General features: G+C 38.9%; 1 protein-coding gene across 5 annotated transcripts in view; it reads left to right on the top strand.

The window, feature by feature from the left end:
* The window catches only part of DYM (dymeclin), a 231,340-nt gene that overhangs the window by 164,518 nt on the left and 50,864 nt on the right, over positions 1-15,958 (top strand). The gene's annotated exons all lie outside the window — the stretch shown is intronic.

Raw genomic sequence — 15,958 nt, 5'->3', positions numbered from 1 at the left:
AATGATTGAAAACAATTCCCAGTGAACCTTTGGGACAGTACTGCTGTTGTGGATCAAATTGGCATATTCTGAACATTTGTATATACACAGAGCTCTTACCAGTTTGCTCAGCCACTACCCACACACAGTCCATGATTTGGTGATTTAATTGCATTGTTGCTGGAAAAATCTCTAGCTTCATTACAAGAAGGAGACTTCAAGGACTTAAATAGCACTTTCATACTCCTTAAGTATCTTTGGTTTATACTCATTTGAACTGTCATATTGTGTAAAAAAGTTATCTTGTTTTTTTTCGGTTGCTCTGAATTTTTGAGGATAAAATTGTAAAACCTCTTTTATTCTGAGAGTTAATACATGTTCCAGGACACACCTGTCTGAGACTTTACATATTATATTACTCTAGTGTTAAGTATAGAAGTTCCAAAAAAAAAATATTACTTTTATATAATAGTTTAATAACTTTAATTTAATTCAACTAAGCTTATTTCTTAACCTGCATCTCTCGGTTACTACTGCTGGCACGCAACACAGAAACTAGAGATGTTTTGCTATTCAGAGACAGTCTGGTTTATAGAGCAAATAAATCACTTGCAGCTTTTTCCTATATATCCTTGCTATCTTCTATATCATATCTTAATTCTTAGCAAGTTCCTTACAACGCCTGTGATTTTAGGGCCTCTGATTTGTCTCTGAGAGGTTGCTATGTGACTTTTAGTTTATCAGCTGTGTTGGAACCCCGGACATTTCAGAAAAACCCCTCACGCTTGTCTGTATTTAAAGAGGAGAAGGAGATGTACATTTGTCTTGTGAGATGATACCCAAGCTCTCTTAAAGCTCTTTCACCGGCATAGGCATGAACAACCGTGTGGCCCGTAGCCTTCAGATACCTTGCAGAGGATTTGACGTGGCAAGCGGCCCTTCCCCTTGGGTTCAGTTCTCCGTCAATATGACCTGAGGATGTAGCAGCACGCTTGTAAGGGCTGCCGTATTTTGGACGCATTAAACGTTTCTGACTGCTTTGATTGGTAAGGCTCTTGGGCTGTATTTCTTAGCGGTGATTAACCCCAGTGTCATGTCAGGTCCTGACTTAGGCATTGGCATCACTAAATGTTCACGTTTCTCCTTTGGTCTCGTCGTTCTGGTCTGTCTTGGAAGGTTACGGTGTTTCAGTCGGCTTCCATGCCAAAGCGATGTTGCTTCGGTGTAGGTGAGGTTTTTAATGCCTGGCCGGCAGACCTTACCTCGTTCTGCAGAGAGTCGCAAAACAGTTAGAACAGAAGTTCCCAGTGCTACACAGCAGCAACCGTGGCTGTCCTGGTCCATGTCTGTGGATTTGCACTGTCAACGTGAACCAGATCAGTGAATAAAATGTAAAATACCTCCCCATTTTGTAGGCTGTCTTCGGTAAGATAATGCTGTGTGACCTACAGTGTCGCAGCAGAGTGTCCACCCGCAAGGGCCGAGGGGATGGAGCTCTGTACGCCGGCGTTGCTGCTAAAGGCTGGGTATTTTGAAACGAATCACTGAGGCATTGTGGGGCCTTAGTCAACTCCCAGGCACCTGCAGGTGCCTAGATAATAGGGCCAACATTTTTAACGCTAATTTTTATTCCTAATGCAGAATGCAGTTGTATGTGGCCTTCTGCCTGAGGGAGGATACTGGTTTTATGAGAAGAGACCCTTAGATTTGCTCCCCTAGGAAAACCAAGTAACCATCCCGAAGTTCAGAGGAAAGAAAACAGCATCATGCACACATAGATATTCAGGTACACATATATGTATATTTGCGCACACATGCATGTGCATATATATTTGCACGTGTGTGTGCATGCATGCTTGTGTATATAAATATGTATTTGTATGCATATATAAATTTAGTCTTTGAAGACTATTTTATAATAGGTCTTGGACTTCTTTGCTTACTGGATACCAACACTGCAGCCGAGGAAAGAAGCCATGGTGCTGTGGGGAACGGGCACGGGGACGGATCCGTCCCCTCACAGATGGAGGCAGCTGAGAATTGCAGTTCATAAAGCACTGCTGGGTCGATAGTTAGATACTTTACTCACTTTCTTCCTTTTTATTATTGTTATGATGTTGGTCAGAAGGGTGGGGAGGAGAATGACAGCAGTTGGAAAGACTGCTTTAGAGAAGAATAAAATCACTGAAGTTTTTATTGCCTGTGTTTTGAAAGAAGAATGCGTATTTTTATGCATGGCTTTTTTCCATAATTGCTCAGGTGCCAACTCAATCTGAGGAATACTCAGCGGATGAAAGTTGAGGCAAGGTTTCATTTACTTGCGTTGAGCATCACAAGCATAGTCTGCTTTTGAAAACCCATGTTTATATTGTATGTTTTCTGAAAGGGTGTGTTAGATGGGTGCAAGAATGCCCCAAGAAGCTTAAGGACTGAAGATCCTAGGCACTTAGATAAATTAAGTGTCTGAAGTCTTGAAACCACTATTGACTGAAAAGGGATTTCCTCTTTTCCATCTCTCTGTTCCACCACTGTCTTCCAGCATGGAACTTAAAAAAAAAAAAAAAAAAAAAAAAAAAAAAAAAAACCACGGATGATGCCAAGATTTCCTTCTCTACTCCAGATTTTTGTCTAGAGAGGAGAAGAATTATTGAGTAGCCTAATCTCTTAGCAGGTTTCGTTCAGACCAGTCTTAAATACCTGTTTTAAGCATGCGGTTCTCTTGATTTTTAATTCACTCTTATACCTGGCTTTTTCTTAATGTGTTCTCTAATCCAAAAGTGAATTTATATGGTCCCAAGGTCACATGGGAGTAAAACATACATAAAATTGTCCTGTGTTGCTTATGTTCTCATCTTCCTTTGCATGTCTTTCTGCTCATTTGTGAGTACTAGACTTTGAAAAATAATTGCGGTAAATAGTTTGCATGCCTTCATAGGGCCGTGAAGGAAACAGGCGGCAAAAATCAGCATGTATATTCTGTAATTGAGCCCTGTCTGTTGTGCACATCATATGAGGCAGAGGTCTGGTGGATTAAAATAAGAAAAGGTAATGGGCTTGGTGTGGTTCTACTTAGTAAAGCTAGATTGGTTCCCTGATCTGGTGCAAGGTTAAGCCCCAATAAAGTGTAGTCAATACAAGGCAGTGAAGGGAAGTGGCCTTATGGGGACAGGGACACGATACAGGCGCAGGAAGGTACAGCTAGAGGGGCGGTGAGGGGAACCCGTTACGCTGGTGTTGCTGCCAAAAAGCTGCGTCATCAAATAAAACCTGTCCTCAGATGCGGGCTGTTTGGTTAGACCAATTCTCAGTCTATGCCATGCTGGTACTTTGCTTACGAGTCGTTTAATAAGTTTCTTAATAAGCAGTGTTTTCGTGGTAGCAATTACCTGTTTCGAAACAGCACACTTCTGTCAGGTTGTCCCCGTCTGCAAGCATCTCCAGGCTTGAAGAAACGTGAAAAATCCAATTAGATTGTTTATAGCTTTCTTGCATTCAATGAAAGCACGTTTACTGAAGTTTTTAACTAGCAAGATAGCCTGTAATTAAAATGATCGAGAATTGTGCTTCTTTCAGTCCAAATAAAAAAAAAATTGAAGTAAATGTATCATGTTTTTATTTTATTTTCTTACATCCTAATGTCATTCTTTAAATCATAGCTATGTAGCAGCGTAACCAGAGGCACGCTGACTTCCCTGGGAAAGTAGTGCATCAGACCTGTTTTTGGAGTTTTGCAGTATGCCCAAACTCTTGCTCTGTAAGGGTTTCATAGCACTGTGTGTGTGTTTTGAGCACTTCATTACGTGGTGGACCACAGCTGGCTATGAGGTCTCCTCTAACTGTTTCTTAGGAGGAAGGGAGGAGGAGAGGAAGAAAATTTTGAACTTTGGCAAGCTTATGCTAAGGAATCAGAATTCTCTCCCAGATCTGATATAAGGATTTATTTTAGGTAAAATTTGAGGAAAATAAAAATCAAATGTAGGAACAGTTTTACATTCAAGTAATTTGGCAAGCATTATTGCTTTGGTCATCAATATATATTTGGCTACATAGCTGTGATTTAGCTTCCAAATTTATTTCAACATAATTTAATGCCACGCGGAAAGGAGATTTTATGGCAGTAGGAGTTGAACCTTGTTTTCGTGGCGATGGACTTGAGGACCCAGTTAAATGAAGACTCCTTGGAGCGTATTTTCAGACTCATTCACCATCCACAACAGTTCTGAGCACCGAGGTGCTGCTGTCTGCTGAGAGATCTGAACTTCTAAGTCTTTATTTTCAGGCTAGCTAACTAACGTCCATGAGGATTTTACCTGCAGACTTTTGTTGGTTGATGAAATAGTATGGACAGAAAATAGCTTAGCTGATTATAGTTGGTAGCTGATGGCTAGCCACACAGGAAAAACTGTAAAAATTCATTTCTGTTTAACTTTTTTTGTTTTACTTTCTAAATATTGGCTATAAAAAGTGGATTTCATTCCAAATACAGCTTAAACAGGAAGAAATTTAAATATAATTCCATTTAGTGCTGAGATCTACAATTATTTCATATGTAGGACTGTCATTTAAACAGCACTTGAACGGTGGAGGAATTCTGTCAGTGCTGGAAGTAATGTAACACAGGTACACTTTTTGTACAGTTTATAGAAATGTACTCCTCTGAATATATGAAGAGCCATCCTTTAAACTGCTGTGCAAAATCTGCTCTTTCTGTGTTAATTGAGGTCTTGAAATTAATATGTATTGCTAAGTTGAAGGGAAATTTTAAGGACTTTGAATGCAGTGAGCTACGCATTGAAGCCTGCGGTAGCGAAAGGTGGTGGCGTTGCGAGTGTTCCTCATCAGGGCTGACTTCTCTCTTCCTGGCTCCTTCCCAAACTAGTTAAACTTACCTGCTGGGCGGAGATAATGCTGTCGGGACGCCTGGAGTTCCAGAAGTGTCAATGCATTTTTCTCTTGTATTAATTAATATAATTCACTTTGGGTTCTGTGCGATGCAACTTCTGTATTTCTTCTGCCTCCCTTTTCTTTTGCAGTTTATGCTCCATAATGGGCTAAATGAAGTCCAATATTTAGATTCTTCTTTGATTTAGCCTTGATTTATATGGTAAATAGAAAGCAGCTGTCTATTTAAGCATCTAATTCTTGAAACTCTTAGGCCCCTCCAGCGTCATCTGGAAATAATGTAGCTTGTAAAACAAAGCTAAGAAGAAAAAGCAATGTTTGTTTTATGTGGGATGAATGACTTCAGTTGGGGTCCTTCTAATTCGGCCATTATGAGGGTTATTAAAAAGCAGTATTACAAAAGTGATTTCAAAAAAAGACTTTTTTTGTAACTTTGTATCTTGTTATTACAGTTGATTATATTCAAAGCTGCAAGTACTTCATAAATAGTCCTTCATCCCAGTTTCTCCAACAGAGAACCAAACTAATCTCCCTGCTATACATGGGTAGATGTTGAGTGGTTCCCGCCTTTCATTTACTCTAGAAAGAAATCATCTTTTGTAAGTAAGGTCTGCATATTTATCTTGTAAATTTGGGACTGCTGAAGAGTAGTTGAAGTAAGGTCTGTGAAGTGGAGTATTAGCCATCTTTTAAACGTGATGAATAAAATCTGAAAGCTATAAATTTTCAGCATGCAGTTATATTGCAGTGGATGAAAGATGACAGTACCATAGATCCGAAAGAATGAAGTAAGCCTTATTGTCAATATATGCAATTTAGTCATGACTTTGCTAAACAACTAAAGCAAAATTAATGTTCTGGAAATGTGTGATGCTAGCAAGCGTGGACTAAAATCTGTTACCCGTGGTATTTGTCTACCGTTACGTTGTCATATGTAAATCCTGTTCTGTCCCTTTCAAGGTACTAACCCATCTTTTTCCACATAACCTTGCCTGAAAGGTCAAACTTACGGGGTCATCTGATGCTGGCATACTTTCTTGAAGGACGACATACGCGCAGAGAGTTGGTGATCTTAGCCTTTGCAGCACGTAACAAACAAGTATTTCATTCACTATCAGTCTGGACAATATTCAAATGTAAATAAGAGCTGTAGTGTTTTGGTGTCCTGTAACATGTTCTCCGTTTACGTGGATATGCTGCAGCTCTACCCTATGTTTTTAACTGTCTAAAGAAACGTGTTCATGCAGAACTCTGCCACCAAACATAAAGGTTTCCCTTTTAATGCATGTTAAGATGTTCAGAAATGGGAAGTATTCCCTGGGGTCAGCCAATGACTGTACTAATGATGTAGAAAGACAGTTAAGCTAACTTCCCAATAAACTGGTCAGCTGTGAGTAGGTTAGTGGGATGTATTTAATATTTTTTAACTGGTAGTCTGCAAAAATATTGCTTATCAGTAGTGGTGTTGAACATGCCAAATGTGTATGCTGCAGTTGAATAGCCCGTTGGCAGAATGGGGAACTTCTACCAGATCAAATTAAGACTCCTTATTGACATATGTCCATATTTGACAAATACTGGCAAGAAAAGCTAAGCTCGTTTATTTTGTCATAACATTTCTTCAAAACTTAGAAACCATGTACTTTTAACAAAAACACTTCGCGGTTATTTTTGTGTACGTTCTCTTCCATTTTCATACGTGAAAAGGTATGGGTTTTTTGATTGCCTTAGCCATGCACTGTAAAGAGTCTGACTTAGAGGTTCTGTGTTTTTGTGTATGAATTTTTAGATACTTTTGTTGTCTACTTTAAGAAGCTTCTTCAAATATGATTATAAAGAAAAGGTTTTTTAGGATGTTGTTGTCTGAAGATGGTATATGTTAATATTTGTAATAGTTTTTTATGAGGTGTATGGATTCGGGCAATTTAAGTTGAGTTCAATATGGAAGTTGCCTTCTTCTGTGCTAACTTACCTTCTTCCGGATTACTCTGAGTTGATGGCTTTTGAGCAGAAGTGACGTCTGCAGGATCAGGTTATTCTTGGGTATGTCTATCTCCACTCCGTTATTGAGCCAGAGGCCTATAAATACATTTTCTAAATATTAGTCATCTCCTCCTCCAGATGAATTATATTTTAGTTTAGAGAATATTACTCCTACCTAATCCCCCTATTTTTATATCATCAAAAGATAGCATTTTCAGAATAGACTGAAATAACCAATCTAAGCCAAATCTAAAGCAAGCTTTTTTATTTAGTAATAGCAAAATTCTGAAGTTCTGTCTGAATTCTTAATCAGTTCTTGCCTTGAAATCAATTGGAAACTTTCCTGAGTCTGCATAAATTATCCTTAAACAGAAAGAACAAACTATCCTAAAATTCTGTGGCAAAGATGCTGGTGGAGCTCAGGCTGTTTAAACTTTTGAACATTAGTATGAAGGACTAATGGTTTTTGCAGTCGATCTTGGCGTTGTTGTTTCTTTGCTAATTTGCTTGCGGTCAAAGGATTTTTGGACAAGCATAGTGTAGTTTGCAAATCCAAGAACGTGTTCTTCATTCACCGTACAGGAGTTCCACAAAAGTCTCCGTCTCCTGTCTTGTGTGTTCCATTGCACTAAACCTTATTTCACTAATAATCCTCGTTACTTGAGAACAATACCGTGTTTACTATCTACAGTTTATTGCAGAATATTCAAGTGTTGCAGCAGCATTTTAGGATCATCTGATTCAGAAACTTTCATTCTTTAAATTAATGAGACGTGGAAATAAATTTCAAGAGCTGGAAAAAAATTCTGACACGAGTAGGTAGATCAGTACATCAGAACGTGCCATCTCTCTACAGTACAAGCTGCTACTAAAGTCTTGTAAAAAGCCAATTATTTTGGTCATTCTGCATATTTGAAGAAAGCTATATGTTAACCTCAAAGGTGTTTTTTTCTTATATTCCTTTTCTAATAGTTGCATAGTTATAGGAGGTGTCATTAATTTGCAGAAGAGGGTTGAGTTGGCATTTGTTTGCGTCTTTGTACTCAGAAGAAATGTTTTGGATAAGACTTCTTACAGGAGTGTCCTTAAAAGAGAAGGTGATTATAGCTAAGCAAGTTGTGAGAGTTTGTTTTAAAATGAGACCTGTCCCCCGATTAAACAGTCGAATTTTGTGCACTGATTTAATACCACGCATCTGGGTGACTTGCATTTGAGAGAGTCGGAATCCTGATGCAATATATTGATTTTAGAAGAGCCTAAAGTGTGGCTCGGCTGTAGACAGAGTATATCACCATCAAGAGCCTTCCCAAGCCTCTCTGTAAATGCTATTTATTACTACCTTGTAAGCCAGCACGTAAGCCTTTTCAGGAAAAGTTGCGTGTTCTGTATGGTTGGAGTTTGTCAAGCCTCCAGACAAACACCAAAATTCAATGCAATAGCTCTGCGGAGTGGAGCATTTCTGAAAAGAGTAAGATTTATTTTTTTTTGACTTCTGTATATTTCAACGATGTGGTAAAGCAACATTTTAGTATTCGTAAAGCAAGGCTTCGAGATCGAAAGGTGTTAACACTCGAGAACCAGAAGTATGTAACCGTATGTTATAAACGTGTTAGGGGTTCTCTTTTTAAACGTAGAGTCATATATATAGAGAAGAGGAAATGGACACACGAGAAAATCTGTTCAATCCCTTTTAGGCTGCTTGGTACCAAATACTTAATTGGAATTGAAATCTTTTAATGTTACTTTTCCTACATGAGGTATTTGTGAAACATTAAAACTTTTCAGACTGCTTCTTTTCATATTTTACAGTGAGGACTAACCAATGAGGTTTTGGAAATCTTTCAGTTGGATGATGCTGTCTTTAAAAAAAAAAAAAAAAAAAAAAAACGCTACTTATGTTGAAAGGAACTATCTAGATATTGGAAAAAATAGCATAACAGACCTCTTCAGGTATCAGTCACTTGAAATTTGAGAAATCCATCCTTAAAAAGATGGCCAGCGGAGGAAAATGTGAGAACTGCAGGTAAAACACAAGTTAGTGATTTAAAAAAGGAGAATATGAAGAAGGTAGTGTGGTTCAGACTGCGAATAAATCAGTATAAAATCATTCACCTGCCAAATTCCTGCTCAAATCCATCTGACCTGGAACATACCGAAGTGAAAAAGTAACTGTGTTTGACCTGTGCAGAGTCACACTTATTCCAGCTGTGCCCAGTTTATAAAAATGCAGTCACTCCAACTTACAACTTGTTCAAAGGGATAATATCTCCAAGATAACAACATACCAGAGTGTCTCACCGAGGGTGGTTCTTGTGCTAATGTCCATCATTAATGGATGTCCACCTACGCTATCAAGCAAGCTAACTGCTGTTAATTGGGAGTGTGGGTGGTCAAGGGACCGGATGACGGGATGAAGGAAAGTAGAAGCCTTTAAACAGGATGAGTCAAATAAGATTGAAAGACAGTCTTTCAATGAAGTGAGGAACAAAAAGGTTTCACTGAGCAGAATAATTGAATAGGCAGAAATTCAAAACCAAAAATACCCCTCTAGGGCTGGTTCCTCACTTGCTGCTCATGGGGAACATCACATGTAGAAAAATAAGACACTGAAAACTGATCCCCTGCAGTAGAGCATCAAATCACCTGGCCTGAAAAGAAGTATTAAAGAAATGGAGAACAGAGAATTTTAATTTTGTTGATCACTATGGAAAGTGATGCATTCTTGTCCTCTGTGGACTAACTTTTGTGAGAAACCTGTCAAAATTTGGAGCGTACAGGAGCAGAACTTTGGGAGAGTGTGTTTTTCATGTTTGTTGAATTCTATGAAGTCATGACGTTTTTCACAGATGCAGTTGGAAAGAGAAATCCCTTTCATGTAAATAGCGATTTCTGTTACGTTTCTCCTTTCTTTGTGGTTTATGCGCTAAGAGAGGTAGAGGAGTACATGGTACCTTTCATGTGCTAGATCAGTCCGTGTAAGTATGAGTTCTTTTGCAGGATTTACTAACTACAGGAACAATAATCCAGAAATTGGACAAAAAGTAACAATTGTTAACATGCTACAAATTAGATAAACACATGGCAGTTAACTGTCATCACAGTCCTTTATGTGAACTTGTAATTAAATGTATCTTAAAACATATACAACCATTGGGATGGGGGAGGAGGCTATGTTTTCAGTCTTTAAGATGGTATCAGGCTTTTGAGCGTTTAACCTGGCCACTTTTAATTTTAAAGAAAAGCAGGAGGGTTTTTTGCATTAGCATAAATTCTCTCTCTCGCTCTCTTTTTGTTTTTCTTGAGATTTCTGCAAAAGCCAACATAATATGTTTTAACTTTTTTATGGAGGAAATAAATAAATGGCCTGGTCATGCTCTACATCAGTTTTCTGCTAGTGAAATACCAAATATTCAATTTCAGGGAAAGGTCTTTTAAAACATTCCTAAGAAGAAAAAGCTGTAATATATCACCTTTATTTAATCCTGCTCTATTATTATCCCCTACGCTGCTGGGAGAGGGTTGGGATGGGCTGACTGACTACGCTGCTTTGAAGTAAAGTGGAGGCGAGTAAGAGGTTTATTGCCCTTTAGATATGGTACTGGAATGTGGTGGAGGTTTTCCAGAATCGTTGTGGAACATCTTTAGGCTTGAACCAAAGTGGAGTGAGCTGCAGCCTGCTCCTGAAGGGTATGACAGCTTTTCCAAAGATGCTGTGTTCTGCTGCATGTTTCCTGATGCAAAGCTGGTCCGGTGCGTACAGAGCCCGCTCCACTTGAGCGTTTGCACGCGTGTAGCCCAAACACTTGACCTGAAAGAAACTCTTTACTAATAGCAAAAAATAACCATCCTATTCTCTTTAAAAAAAAAAAAAATATATATATATATATATATATATACATATATATATATCTCGTAACAATGCAAGTTATATTTATTCTTTTTTAATTGCAACGTAAATCAAAGTCTTAATAATTATGTGTGCTCGCTCTTGCTAAACTGAAAGAGCCAATGTGCGCTGCAGGTCCTGAAGGCAACTGTTTAAGCTACTCACCAGTAACTTATCCACAGCATTTACAAGGAAATCAGGTGCTTACTCAATCCAGGGAAAAAGGCAAATTGTTACCTGAACAAATAATTACAAGTTTTCCTGTTCCCACGCTAATCTTTTAGGTTTTGATATACAAAAACCATAGGAAGGCTCCTGTCACATCGCCCTGGGAAAAAATTTTATTGAGTTTTCCTAGAACACAAAGTTATTTTTCATAATAAATTAGCCGTCTCACTTTGCCTTTGACTCCTTATCTGTTAATTAGAATTCATTAGAAAATTTAGCCTAATTTATAGGTAAATAATCATAAGCACATAAGCAGTTTTGGTGCTGAACAGTTGTCTGACTCCATGCTTGGTGGACAGCAGAGATACACAAGTGCTTCTCTCTTTAAAACACCATGATCTGTCGCCGTGCTTATGTCTGTCACTGCCACGCTCTGTGAACCTGGCTACGCAAAATAAGTTTTGTCCCAAAGTAGGTGAATCTTCATAAATATTTCCAGAAATTTTACTACGTTTAGTTGGACAGTGCTGTTTTTCATCTTTCTGTGAAGAGTGTTTTACTTTAATATTTGAAAAATTATCTATTGAAATCTTTAGAGTAAAAGGATTGATTATTAATATATTTTTTTGTTTCCATTTTGGACTGCATACCTATGTACGGGGAATTTTAGAATCTCTATATTTTTTTAATTTAATTTAACTAAATGCTCATTTTTTGGCGTTATTTGATGTCAGGGCTGTGTGCTTCCCGACCATTAGACAGGAAGCTGAGCAGTGTCATCAGCTTCTGTGTTTATCAGAATTGATGCAGGGCCCTTATCCAGCGTCCAGGGGAATGCACTTTAAAAATAAGCTGGAATGTGGTAAAGACAACATTTAATCTCAAAGTTATTCCATTCATTTGGTTTGCCTGCTATCAGCTCGCAAAAGTCTGCTTCTCATCTCCTTCCTATTTGCATTTTATTTAGCCTAGGAGAGTGCGTTTTGAAATTCGGTGGTGGTGATTTTTCAGAAGAGTCCTAGGCTTAGTAGAATAAATTGCTACTACTACTAGCAGCGATCGGTTTTGAAGAGGTGGTAAGGTAAGACGAAACAAATAAAAACACTTCATTGCGCCTTGTAAAAGGGTTTACTTATGGGTCCTTTAGATCGCAAATCACTTCCAAAGACCAGTAACGCCATCTGACATCCTTGTTTATCTGTCTCCCTGAACTTTCAAAGTATTTAATAACATTTAAAGAATTCAGATGGGTGCCAGCTGATCTCATAAAGAGTTGTATTTCTCAGTTAGTTTCCTAACTGTACTCTCGTGCCCTAATTTATCAGAAGAATTAAAAGTGCTCCTCATGATTTAGCTTCGGCCCCTGCGTAAAGTCACAGCTGTAAAGTAGCACATGCCTCCTCTTAACAGCTGGGGAATCTTGTACCATAGTCCCTCTCGAGGGTCTGAGCTGAAACCTGCAATTTTTATCCTGCGCTGCTAATATTTAAGGAGCTGGAACGTGCAAAGGATAGTGCGCTTTCATCGAACGATTTTGTGTTTGCACTTTTACCTTCTGTGGGAATGGCAGCCGGCCACATCAGCCTTTTTTGTTTGTTTTTAATCATGTCTGATATTGTCAGGAGGTGGTTTATCGCCAAGTAATGTCACTTCATTGATTTCTAGTACTTCATTTTATCCCTTCTAACTTTGTAGCGGGAGAAAAAAAGAGCCAGCTTGGGAAATGGCAGCCTTGGGCGTTGAGTTGCCAATACTACTGTATTGCAATTATTTTTTTTTTTAGTTACTCATGAAATAAAATGTGAGACCAAGCCTTTCCAGTTTTCTTCTTTGTATTTCATGTATTTCATGGTGATTTTCTGTTAATGTCTTAGTTTACTTTGCAGTAGCTTTTTCTTATTTGAGCAAATCAGGGTTCTTACCCCGACAGCTCACTGGAGGACTGCTAGATGGCCTCCGCAGCAACGCTGCTTTGCTTGGGTTATTTTGGCATTCCCCAATTTGTAATGACTTGAAATGTCTGCTTGGCGAACTCCTCCTCACTTTCTTATAACTCGCACAGAAATCTCAAAAGCAATTTTTGCCCTAAGGGGGCAAAAGACTTAGGGGATTTTTTGCCTGTTGGTGGGTGCCGTGGGTAGCACTGGCTCTTTTGCTGCTGAGTTTGTGCATCATATAGGGAGCGGATGATCTTCGTTTCCCAGTTCTTGCAGGTAATATTCTCACTGCTGAAAAACATGCAGCTTTCTGGATCACAGGTCATGTGTACCAGGCTATCTGCTACCATTTCCCTCATTAGTAACTTGGGATTTGATTATTTTCAAAGTATTTTTGATGAAGATAATCATCCCAATTTCTTAAGCATAAAATCATAGAAAAAAATAGGCTTAGCTTTACAGGGCTTTTGGGGTGGGGTGAGGAGGAGTGACTTCTGTTTGTGCTCCATGTGGCTTTTTTCATGAAAAATTAGGCAAAGAAATAAGTATACATACATATGTGTATGTCCCTTTGATGCATAGGTATGTTGCAATGAGTATCATAGTTGTTACTGCCAAATATAATACCAAGGGTGAGAAAATAGCTAGCAGTATAGTCAGAGATGGTGCGTAAATGAAAGGGCTATCAGGAACTCATGGATAAACTACATTCTTGTAACTGTGATATACTGTGTGGAGGAAAGTTTGGGAGGTGTGAAGGAATAACGCGAAGAAAACCAGCTAGTCTTGAGTTTCATAAACTCGAGGGTGTGAGGTATGGGGGAACCTGGGAGTGCCACTGTCGGTACTGTTGTTACTTTAATTGAGACTGTTTGGTTTAAATGGTCTTTTTGCTTTCTTTTTGCACAATATCATATTTTCAAGCAATCACCTTCAGCTTATTTCTTCTTCTTGATGGAAATCAGGGCTTCTGTGCTTCGTTCAACTCCGATAGCGCGTGGGGTAGGAAGAATGACAAGCCACTGTAAATGGGACTGATATGATAAGGACTCATATGATAAGGGTTCTTAAATCTGGACTTCTGATACATACTAAAACACAAACATCTGGGGTTTTGTTATCCACTGTAGCCTTCTTCAAAAGATGTTAAGTATTCCTTTTTTGGAGGATCGTTTGCTTCAGAGGCTTGTCAGAAGCCATCTTTAAGGAACACACTTTTAGGTCTAGAGATTTCATTAAGTAGCGCTTACATGTTAAATGCAACAGTGTGAAACCTTAGGTGAAAGTTATATAAGACCTGCTATGTAATTTAAAAATGAATTAGGAAATGCAGAAGTTTCAGTTCATGTACCGGTAATTATTACATAACACCTCCTAACAATTTTGCTGGTGACATTTTACAGCTAAGTTGTATGTGTAGTGCTTGAATCAGAAGCTTTTTTGCTTGAGTAACATCTCTAAAGTCTACTCCAGGTAGACAGGTTCTGTTAATTAAAAACTATATCGTAATGATCTATTTATCTTTATATGGTGGAGTTAAGGTTGCATGTAGAACTTGTCCTTTCCTGTTAAACCAGTCAAACTAAACAAAATCTTCACATACCTCTAGGGAATGCTGCTTAATTTCACTGAGAAATAGTGAGTCTGTAGAGAGTAGATGTTTCCTTTCAGCAGCAAGAAAACTTCATTAATATTTCAAGCATGATTTGAGAAAAATCATGAAAAAGTTTCAGCTTCAATTTTCTGAGGATGAGCAATGTCATTCACGTTTTTCCTAGCAACAGTTGCCTCCCAGGTTTTGTGAGACCCTATAAAATGACTAGTTTAGTTCTACTAATAGTGCTTGCTTTTTGTTGTTTGGCTCGGAAATACCGTGTTCTTTGATAGCCCATGTAGCGCTGTTGAGTCCCTAGCTGGTGCCTGTCGGGTTTTCTGAGCGCTGTATTGGATTTCCTCACGTGGGAGCTTCTGAATACACTTAGACCAGCCTCTTAAGCTTAACCTTGAGTAAATGCCTTCCCCAGTCATTTATTTTTCCTAAGCCTACTGGGGTGGAAATGATTGAGGCTTTCTTTGATGTATATATTTGACTTCTCATTTTGCTGTCTTTGGAAATTATTGGGGGAGGAGACTTGTCACCCCTTTCCTTTCCAAGGTGGAATTCAGTACCTGAATTAGATGTATAGTACAGGACAAAGGAAGAGGCTCCCAAGAACGGCGTTTGGAAAAACTGGACCTCTGAACTGGGATGAAATGCAAAAGAGGATGACTATCTAAAATCCTGTTCTCTGGAACTGAGCACCTTCTGCAGCCGTGGTACCAAGTCTGCATCTCACAAAAATGCCAAAATCTGAATCTCTCTCCTGCACAGAGGTGCCTCGATGATCCTGTTGGGTCTAGATGACTGGTCACTCTTTCCTTTTGAAACAGAGGAGCCCTACCTAAAGAGTAGCTTAGTAGTCACGGCGTTCCCCCTGGAAGTGCAAGATCTTCATCACATCTCTCCAATAACCAGACTAGAGGTTTGGCAAAGTGGGGTCACCTTCTCTCCTTCCTGCTTAAGTTTTGCTCTATTGCCGGAACTGATTTTCTCGAAAAGAAAGCGTGGAGGAGAGAATGCAGAGCTGGAAGGTTGAACACCTGGTTTTTGGTACCCGGGTGATTTTGCAGACCTGGACTGACCATCAGTTTTAGCAGAGCCATTTCCATACCACCATTAGTTGCACAGAGTAGTGTGCAGTACAAGAGTTAAAACACGTTTCACAGTTGTAAAAACCTCAGCAATGGGTAGAGTGTGGACAGTGCAGAGAGTGTGAAGCATCACCAAGGACCATTACAGCAAGAAGGGAACTTCCACCAAGGTCTGGGAAATTTTGATTGGGAATCTGGCTTTATAGGAGGATAGAGATAAGTTAAAATATTTTGACGTGAAATGTTGTAGGAGTGGAACTTGAAAGATAACAAGTGCATAGTTGAAGAAAAGATGAAGGCACAGATGTGGCCAGGAGTTGAGGTGTGTGAAGCTGTAAGTTGGCCAGATAGTAATCATGTAAAGTTGCATGAAAAGTAAAGGTAAAAGCATTTGACTGCATTCGTAGAGTTG

This window comes from Struthio camelus, chromosome Z (assembly GCF_040807025.1).
Source record: "Struthio camelus isolate bStrCam1 chromosome Z, bStrCam1.hap1, whole genome shotgun sequence".
NCBI classification, from domain to species: Eukaryota; Metazoa; Chordata; class Aves; order Struthioniformes; family Struthionidae; genus Struthio; species Struthio camelus.
Note: the sequence above shows the minus strand (reverse complement) of the source record. Positions and strands in the feature narration are given on the sequence as shown.